Below are 10,155 nucleotides of genomic sequence, written 5' to 3'. Positions count from 1 at the left end.
CCCCACCCCCCGATGCTCAGGCCACCCTGCCTCTCCCCGGGGTCCTACCTCATCTGGGCCATTCCCTCACCCTCACATCTGGCTCGGCCTCATTCGACACCATCAGACTAGTCTAACCCCAGTCCCTCACAGCTACGTCCACTGATGGATCATGCTAGAAGGATAATGGACACAGGGCTCATCAGGATGAAGTAAGAACATGGGACGGTTCTGTTAGAGCAGTGGGTTCTCGTGGGCAAAGATAAATGCCTTGGCTCTTCGCAGGCCCCATGAAGGGTTTGACTGGAGTTCTGGGTGCTGCTCTCAGCTCCTACCCTGCTTCGGTCCATGTCACAAATGCCACAGCAGAGGGACCCTTGAGTTTAATACCTCAGACCTAGACCGGGGGCCAGAGACTGTGACTTGTCCCCAGCCACGCCCATTGGTGGTGGGGATGGGGCTAGATTTGACCTCCTGATTCCTGCCAGGGCTCTTCGCAGATCCCCTTAGAGCGCCCCCTTCAGCACACGGTGACAGCCTGCAGAATTCTCGGCCCCTTAGGGCCACCTTCCTCCCCCAGGGCTATGGTGTCTGACGGGTGGGTGTCCGCTGGGGTGCCCCTTACAGGATGGCCCTTTGGCTCCAACTCAGATTTCCGCTCCTCCCTCCCTAGCGCACTGGGTTTCTTCTCTAGTTCTTTGTGGCGCCCTGGCCCTTTGGGGTTAAATCTGGCAGCTCCTCCCTCCCTCCCCACTAATGACACGCTTGCCTCTCCACGTGATGGGACGCTGGCTAAGAATAGAGTTTGCCGCTCTCGGGCTCCGCTCAGCAAAGCTGCCACGACACAAGGGTTTTCTGTCTGCCGTTCCATGGGGCTCCAGGCCCAGGACCCTGGGGCCTCCTCTTCGGCCCCAGCACGCCAGGTGGCAGAGGGCCAGCACCCCGCTAGCCTCTCTGAGGCCCAAACAGGGTCCAAGAAGAGGAGCCCAGGGACACTCACTGCCCAGGAAAGCCCTGTGGCTCTGACTGTTTCCCAGGCACTGTCGAGGGGCCCCCAGGCGGGTGAGTACTGTCTGATACCCGCGTCCACTGGATCTTCACCCAACCCATTTCACAGCAGAGTGACTGAGTCAGACAGGGCAGGGGGCTTGTCTGACGTGTCACAGCTTCTAAGTGCAGGAACCCAGATATGAACCCAGGGCCCCCTTCTGTTCAGGCAACACCCCCAGGATGACACGAGATCCCCTATCCCACCAGGAAACATAGCCTTCTTACTGCCTTGCTCACCCTAGCCCCAGCCGGTGGCTCCAAGCGAAAAACAGACTTGACACCAAGAGCAGAGAAACACTGCCCGAGACGAGGCTAATAATGATGGCGGCGGGGGCTGGTGACATGTGCTAGAGGCAGTCAGGAGCACGAATCATAGTGACCGAATGCCCAGGTTCCAACCCCAGCTCCACCCACTTACAGCCCTTCGACATTGGGAGCGTTGTGCTAACCACTCTGCGCCTCAATGTACTCATCTGTAAAATGGGAACATCGTAGGTTGTATTAACAGGGTTATCACCCTGAAAATGCTGAGAAGGGTACGTGGCCTGTAGTGAGAGCCCCCAGGACTGCTTGCTCCAGTGGTGCTTGCCAGGCAGGACAGGATGCGAGGTCACTGTGTGCTTGTGGTATGCAGGAGGGGGCCTTGCCATGAGCAGAAGAGCCTCCTTCCCTGGGCAGACGTCCTGGACACCTGGGCCGTACCAGCCTGTAGTGTATGTGTGTACGTGTGTGTGCACGTGTGTGTGCACGTGTGCGTGTGCCTATAAACACGTTCGACAGTTAGATTTCCAGACCCGGAAGGGAGCCACAGGTCATACGCTATCCCCCACCACTGCCACTCCCAGGTCTGAAATCCCCTCCACAGTGTCACTGACCTCTGCTTCCCCAGGCCTTGCCCACCTGCGTCCTGTGACAAGGAATGCATTTTCCCCAAAGGCAGCCTGCCACCTTGTGAAAAGTTCTATCAGAATCGCTTCCCTACACCTTCCCCTCCCCCCCTTCACCATGGGGGCACCAAGTCAACATAAGCCTCCTGGAAAGAACGGAGGAGTGTGGCTGCAGCCCCCTCCCTTTCCAGGGGACCTGTCCCGGACCACCCCAGGCCACTGAGCTGCCCCTCCTCTATCTTCTCCGCCGTGGATAACATTTCTGTTTCTCTTCAGGCCTCTTGTCATATGGGTCCTGTCTCCCCTACTAGACAGGAACCTCATGAGGACAGAGGCTGCTTCTTTGTCACCCCCGACTCTGAATGAGATGATAGAGAGCACTTAGAACAATGGCCCATGGGATGTAGATGTTAGCTACTGTCAAAAGAAATGCCATCACTGTTATCAGCACTGTCACGATCGCTCTCACCATCACCATCCACCATGATCTCACCCTTGGCATAAGGGAGCAAACCACACAGGAACCTTCTATCGCCAGGTGGGCAATAGCAGAGCAAAGAGTTATGGGGCCCCTACCACATGCCCTGTATTGTACTAAGCATGTTAAGTGTGATAAACCTGTTAATCCTTGCGAGCTATCATGCTCCCATTTTACAGATGAGGGAACTAGGGCACAGAGCTGGAAAACAGCTCCGCCAAGTTTGCACAGCTGGAAGGGACAGAGCCAGGATTTGCATCCGGGCAGCGTGTCACCAGTCCATGCTCCTAACTGCCTGTCTCCTTGCTATGTCAGGCGCTCAGTGAGAAAGCTTTGACCTTTGGGGCTACGTCTGAAAGCAAGACCAAGGTGCATCCTTGGGATCCGTTCTCTAATCCTGAGCCTCCCAGGGCTGGACAAAGAGTTCAGCTGTCATCAGCCTGTCCCCTGTCCCCAAGCCTGGGAGAAGTCCTTGAAGTCCAGTGAGCCCTTGAACACGGTGATTTTGTCATGCTTTCCCTGTCCTCCTGGGGAGGGATACGAGGGAGGGCCTACCACGAGCAGGAACACGTCAATGTCGCTCTGCAGTGAGGGACATTCAGACCTCCCCGAGAAGTCAGAGGCAGCCCAGCTCTGGAGACATGTTCTCCCATCATGAGTGACAGCACGCACGGTGCCCGCAGCCACAGCTCCGTGGGCTGCCTGGCCGCCGGTGAGCGCACACGCACGCCGCACGTGCGCATGATATTAAAGTCATATTTTTGGTTGCTGGGAAGGCGCGGTTGTCACTTCCTCTGCCCTAGGCAACCCGCTGGCCCAGCTCCCCTTCCACTTCCCCGCCCACCGCGGAGTGCCATCCGTTTGTATTTATATAGATAAATCGGCCCGGCTAATTAAAGTTCTCTTGCTGGAGAGTGAGGGAATTAATAAAAGAACTTGGAATGGAGCCGATGGAAAGCTGGGGCGCTCAGAGCCCGAGCCAGAACCCGCAGCAGCAAAGGAGGCCAGAGGGTCCAGCAGGCAGGGCCGCGTGAGCCTGCCCCAGCCTCCCTCGGGGAGCCGGGGGCACTCTGGGCCCCAGCAATGAGGGCGCTGGCAGGAGCCCTTGCGCTGTGCGTTTCGTGCTATGATATTACACACACGCACCTTCTCTTGACCTTTGGATGCGTGGCTGCAGCCCTAGGCTCCGAGGCTGCGGGGAGACGGGCAGTTAGAAGCAGACAGTGGCAAGCTGCTCGGCCTCAAATTCTAGCTCTGCCATGTTTATTGTGCAGCTCTGTGTCTCAGTTTACTCATCTGTAAAATGGGATCGTCATAGGTTTCGAGAATGAACAGGGTGATCACACGTAAATTGCTCAGAACAGTAGCTGGCAGGGGATAAGGGCCCCGTAACTCTTTGCTCTGTTATTGCTTGGTTGGCAGAATGAGGGCACAGGACGCGAGGGTGCTGTGTGGTTGTGCTCCGAGAGGGGCCTTGCCATGAGCTGAAGAGCCTCATTCCCTGATCTCCCTGGACGCCCGCTCAGTGCCAGCCCGCAGGCTGCCTTGTCTGGTCTCCACCCCCCACACCCCCCACCCCCACTCCAAGCGGAGGCCCAGAGGCCACCTTGATTGCGGTCCTCCCACCCAGGCTCAGCTCGGCCGGTGCCCTCGGGCTCCAGGATGGGCTGTTTCCTCCTGCTGTCCCAGTCCCTGCCCGAGGCCCAGGGACTTGCCTGAGAGATAAGTTCTGACGAAGCCCGCAGCTGGGAATCAGGGTCAGCTGTGGCACCCTACGATGGGGCAGGCCTGGGGCTGTCCGGATGGGGCTCCATCCTATCTCCCAGCCTCTTCCCACCACTCCGGCCTTGAAGACCCCTACCCTTGGGCCAAGCTGGAAGAACAGGCCACCAACTTCTCCTGGAGGTGAAGGCAGCCGTGAATTGTATCCTTCATGACCCCTCCCCTTCCATTTTCCTGAGCCTCTTGTCACATAAGGCACAGAGCCGTTGGTGCTGGGAGAACAGCATGGCCCCCGCTCTGCTACCACAGGTCTATGGGACCTGGGCCATGTCCACATGGCTGGACTCTTCTCCATATGCAGCCTTGTAGCTCAGCCTGCTGGGACACTGACACAGCCCCCTCAAAGCAAAGAGGGAAGAGCCCCCATCACAGGCCTGGACCTATGTGTCCAGAGGAGCTAAGTGGTTCTGGGAGGACTCGGCTCTGTGAAATCTTGGACTCGAGCTTGGATTTCTCCTAAAGTGCCCAGAGGCTTTCTCAGCCCCAGAGGGGGAGAATGATGTAGGCCAAGTTTCTGATCTCCTGGGTGGGCAGCTGGGTGGGCACCTTCTACCAGAGCCCAGCCCCCTCCCCAGCAGCCAGCACGGTCTTCCTAGGCCGTTTCAGCTCAAAAGTCCCCTTCTCCAAGAATCTGTCCCTGACCACCAGGCCAGAAACAGCCACCCTGCGCGACTCCCCACGCCATTGGCTTTTTATTTTTGTCTTCATAGCACTCGTCTTTGTCTAACACTTCTTCTCCGTTTGGTTATGATTTTGTTGTCTGTTTCTTCCAACTAGAAAGCAAGCTCCTCGTCTGTTCATGGCTTATCTCCAGCACCTGGCACCCATCGAATGTTTTTAAATGAGTAAGTGAATGACCGGGTGCGTGGACATGTGGCGACGGTCACTGCCGCAGCCTGCGGGGGGGTGGCGGTCAGGCCAGCTGGGCTGAGGCCAGGGCACCCTGAGGAAACAGCTGGGCTTGTTGGAGCCAGAGGCCCCCGGGCGGCATCTCCTGTTTGTCAGCCTGTGCGGGTGGAACGGTGTGGCCCCTGAGCCCTTCGTGAGGAGGGGAGCAGAGGGAGGGCAGCCCAAGGAGGAAGGATGAGCCAGATATAAGTTAGGGACAATGACAATGCGAGGGCCACAGGAAGAAACAGAGGGGGAGAGGAAAGGTCTAACAATATGTAGGACCATCACTCATTGGCAGGAGAGCCCCCTGTCCAGGTGTCTCTCCGGGGCTGGCTCATCCTTCCTGTTCTCTCTCAGCACAGTGACGCCAGGAAAGCCCCTCCGGACCAGCCCTGGGGCCCTCCGCCCTGGAGATGTCATCTGGAAACCCATGGAGCTTATCTGGGCCTCCCTTCATTGTGCCTGGGCTGGAGTAAGGCCCGGAGAGGGCCAGGGACTTGCCCGAGGTCACAGAGCAGAAGGGGCCAGACGCCCCGTCTCCTGGCTCCCTGGGCAGGGCTCTCCCCACGTCCTGGCCTGTTGCAGGGGTGTGCACATCCACACCCCACCCCTCCTCACAAGCCCTGCGCACCGGCAGCCCCAACAGAGCCTCATTTGGGCGTCAGCCACCTATTTCTAGGCTGTGCTGGCTGTCCAGGGCCTGGTGTCTGAGCGTCAAAGCCTAAAAATAAAAAGACAGATTGTCCACTTCGGCTGTAATTACCGCTTAAAAAGACCCAGTGGGGAGAAAAAGAGAGAGAGGGGAGGAATAAAGAGAAAACCTCGGAGCTGAGCATCTATCAGAGGCAGGCAGGCGCGGGAGGGAAGGTCTACGGGCACGTCCGTGGGGCTCTCAGGCCTCCTGCCCCCCACCTCCCCCTCCGCTCAGCCGTCCATTGGGCCCGAGCCCCAGCAGACAAGATGGAGACAGGGCAGGCCACGGGGGCCCTGGGTCGGCTCAGCTGCCCCCAGCTGCATAACCACACCGAACGGCAGGCTTCTTCTGCGACTTGGTTTTCTCACAAGTACGCGGGGTTATGCATTCGCTCAACAGATACGCAGTGAGTGCCTACTGTGTGCTGGAGATGCAACTGGAGACGACTGTGCCCGTGGAACGCACATCTGGGCCAGATGCTGCTGGACACTAAGGAAGATGAGGAAAGCAGTGGGCTGGCTGGGGGTCACAGGAGACCTCGACAAGAGCCAAGCTTTCCTTGCATTGGGGGGGCGGGATGGGGCGGGGGGCAGGGGAGACAGAGGCTGGAGACCGCTGTGTGACACACTTGCCATTCTGACAGCTGAAGGGGGCAGGGAGGGGGGACAATGGAGTTGCGCCGCCGTGGGGGGAGCTAAAGCACGTGGGGAGGCTCACGGATGAGCGATGCCTCTGACAAGGATCCCTGGGGCCTGGGAGAGGGCAGAGCTGGGAGTGGCTGCTGCGAGGTCCACGAGCCACGGACGGTGGGACGCCGTGAAGCGCTGTGGCCGGAGGGGTGGAGATGAGCATCTTTGGGGCTGGCATGGAGCCATGTGGCACCCACTGCGTGCAGGGGTCCCCAGTGGAGGTGGCTGGCAGCTGGGACGGAAGGTGGGCCCACCCAGGATGCAGGCCGCCCTGCTGGGACCTGGGGGGCTGAGGGGCTGGGGTCAGCAGAAAGGGCAGAGCCGAGGTGAGGAGGGCAGAGGTGGGGACGCTCTGGGGCCAGGGGATGGGGAGCCCAAGTGGAAGTGAGTCGGGCCTGGAACAGAGCCTCAGGACCACGTCTTACTGTGGACCTGGGGGAAGTGCCCTGGGCTTGGTGCTCCTGACCCGGCCCTATTTCTCCCCTCCCTCTCTGCCTTGGATGGCGTCTCCTCCGTGGGTCCAGCTTCTATGGGACATGTCCACAAGGCCCAGCTCCTCCCTGGTTTCCAGCCTCGGGTGGCAGCGGCCTCATGCCATTGTGAACGCCGACCCCCAGGCAGCACTTCGCAGCTCCTCCACCACCTGGGAAACCAATTCCCGGCACTTGACCCCCTGTCGTCAGTACCTGAGGGCCCTCCTCCTCTAGTTAGAGGCTGGCTGATAGGGCAAGCTCTCAGCGCCCCCTCACCTGTAAAATGCAGGCACTAACCCACTCCGAGCTCTCATGAGGACGAAGTGGCGTCACGAATACACCCGGCAGCACGGGCCCACGTTCACAAAGCAGCAACAGGTGGCTACGGGAGGAAGTCAGAAGCTCGATGATCCTTCACTCTACACGCTTCCGTAGCTGCTGCTCTGTGCCGGGTGCCAGGGACCCTCTCAACCCATACCTGGCCCCCGGAAGAGCAGACAGACTTGGAGCGGCAGGGCAGGGGCCATGGGACCCGGGGCCTAACCTAGGCTCCGGGCTGTGCTGGACTGAGGTCTTCCGGGGGACGCCACACCTGAGCTGACCTCGCCTGAGTGATGGGAAGACAGGCTCTGCGCCCCCGGAGAGTGGGAACCTTGCGTCCTGCGCTGGGGCCTCAGCCCAGCACCAGAATGCTGACATCAAAGATCTCAGGGCTGCCCTTCTCCCAGAGCTCCCCCAGGCCCGGTGCAGGCCAAGCTGCACGCCTCCCAATCCCCCCAGTGGCCCTAGGAGCAGGTGCTGCGGCAGCCCTCTTCTCCAGTCGACCAGATGGGGAAACAGCGCTCAGGAACTATGATAGCCAGGCCCTGGGATTAGGAGGCAGATGGGGGGGATGCGGTGGAGTTTGCTTCCGGAAGGGTAGACTCCTTTGTTCAAACGGCATCAAGAACGGTGTGCTGCAGGGTGTCAGGTGCGATGTGCTCTGGACAAGTCCAGAGTAACATTCGCCCGCAGCTGTCGCACATGGCACACCTTGGCCTTGGGCTCACACAGCCTGCAGGAGGGAGGGGACCGCCCCGCAGCAGGCCAGGCTGAAAGGGCTCCAGTGGGGGAAGGAGGCAGAGCCATCCAGTGAGCAGAGAGATCCAGAGCCTGCCCTTGGGTCTTGGGGATCCGACAGCAAGAAGGCAGGCTGGAGCTACCAGGAGCCAAGCCCGCAGGGGTGCCCCCAACCCACTTACCCCACTGTTTGCTCCTAAACCCACCTGTGGTGGCCAGAGGCCCAGCAGAGCCAGAGGCCCACCCAGGGCTTGACCCTGCACGGACAAATTCTGGAAACCCCACAACCTTGGAGGTTGGTCAAATACCAGGAACAAAACAACTCCCTCTTGGAGCCTCAGGGCATTTGAGATGTTATCCTTGTGGTTTTCTGTTCATGATTTTCATTAAAAATAAACAGCGTTCAATAAGAGCATTCGACACAGTGTGGCTCCCCCGGGGCCTCAATCTCCTCACCTGTGGAAAGGGCCTATTAGTTCTCCCTCTTGCCTTCTCCGCAGGGGTGCTGAAAGGGGCAGATGAGAGCAGATGCGGGAAAGGAGGGCGGGTTACTGACCATGTGGGGCCAGGGTGCACTTCCATTCCGTTCTCAAAGGCACGCTTGGGTCATCTGTGTACCCTCCCTTCTCAGATCCCCCCAGAACTGCAGTGAGGGAAGTTGAATGCAAGTCACCAGCTTTCTTTGGCCTCAGTTTCCCATTTGGGCTCTGGAGAGAGGACCCGGTCTCTATTTGCCCAGACACAGCTGGAACTTAATAATGGGTGCAGAGGAAGAAAACAAGAGGAGCTTAGCAGGAGGCTGGTAGGTTTATTTCATATTCATAACATGAGTGCTTCCTCCAGAGTCGGGCAGGGCGACAGTGCGGGGGCTGGGGGCCCCTTCCCACTGCCCAGAGGGAGAGACGCTTTTGCTATAAGCAGAGCCCGACTGCAGCAAAGCCTGCACACCCTCCCCTCCTCCCCCCTCCTCAGCTAAGCAGCCCCCTTCCAGCAGGGGCAGCTGAGGACAACCCGTGCCCCTGTCCCCAGACCCCCACAGCTCCACCTTGTGATGGCTGGGCTGGGCCCACAGGGTCAAGAGGGATGTTCTCAGAGCCCCCGATGTCTGATTGCCCCGGATCCGGCCCACCCTCATGCAGACTTGCTCCTCCGGGCTGTCCCTGTCCTGTGGCCCCGTCCCCAGAAGGGCCACCCCACCCTTGTCACGTACGAGGCTTTGAGAGCTGCAGTGCCCTCAGAGGTTATGGACCCCCACCCCTGCATGTCTGGAGCAGCCGTGGAGCCAGCCTGGGCTTTCCTTCCAAGTTTCTCCTCTTTTCCTGCTGCTTCTGCAAGTCCAGCCCTGGGTCACCTTCCAGGAGCCACGGCTACTGTTGTTTAGACAAGCACTTCCAATGTCACCCACTGTGTAAGTGGGTAATGATGAAAGCACGGTGACACCCCCTGCCATTTCCGGCACACTTACGTGCTAAGTGCCCCCTTAGCTCTCGGCGCACGGTGTCTCATTTAACCCTCAGCACCCTGGGAACAGGTCCTATTATTAGTCCCATTCCGCAGGTGGGGACGTAGAGGCTCTGGGAGATGAAATCATTTGGCCATGGGACACAACAAGTAAGTGATCTAGCCAGGGTTCCAGCCCACGTCTGCCGGCCCCCATGACACCACACTGCACAGCCAGGGCATCGGGAAGCCAGGGCTGGGTCCTCATCTTCCTCAATAACCACTTGGAGAAGCACGTGCTCCGTGCAGCCTAACACCAGACCCTGGAGTTACAGATGAATAAAACCCAGTCCCGCAAAGTCTCAAGGGACATCAGAGTCTCGGCCGGGCCAGATAGGCTTGGTTCGGGACAAAGAACCATGTGGTTAACCTTTAACATGTCACTTCATGGGTCCCTCCCCCTCCCCCACCTGTGAAATGGGCCTCAGAGGTTTGAGCTAATGAGCTAACGTCTGGGACCCGGCTCTGGAAAGTGTGTTAAGTGCTCTGCGTGCGAGGCCCCATTAAAGCCATTATCTGGCCGGGCATCACTCGGCACGCAGACTCCAAATGACCACAGATGGGCACTCCGCCGCCAGGGGCTGTGGCTGCAGGACAGGGGCACCCTCCCCTTTCAAAACAGCTCTCAGTTGGGGGCGCAGTCCCTGACAGGTCTCAGGTAAAGCTCCCCAGC

At 59.1% G+C, this 10,155-nt stretch overlaps 1 long non-coding RNA gene across 1 annotated transcript; it reads left to right on the top strand.

Moving 5' to 3' along the window:
- The first annotated feature begins 835 nt into the window (after positions 1 to 835).
- LOC103667800 lies at positions 836 to 5,806 on the top strand. Its single transcript, XR_569861.1, has 3 exons — positions 836 to 1,041; positions 4,954 to 5,021; positions 5,425 to 5,806. It is a non-coding gene; the product is annotated as an uncharacterized LOC103667800 (long non-coding RNA).
- Positions 5,807 to 10,155: the final 4,349 nt, after the last annotated feature.

Source organism: Ursus maritimus, unplaced genomic scaffold (genome assembly GCF_017311325.1).
Source record: "Ursus maritimus isolate PB19 unplaced genomic scaffold, ASM1731132v1 scaffold_7, whole genome shotgun sequence".
Classification (NCBI taxonomy): domain Eukaryota; kingdom Metazoa; phylum Chordata; class Mammalia; order Carnivora; family Ursidae; genus Ursus; species Ursus maritimus.
Note: the sequence above shows the minus strand (reverse complement) of the source record. Positions and strands in the feature narration are given on the sequence as shown.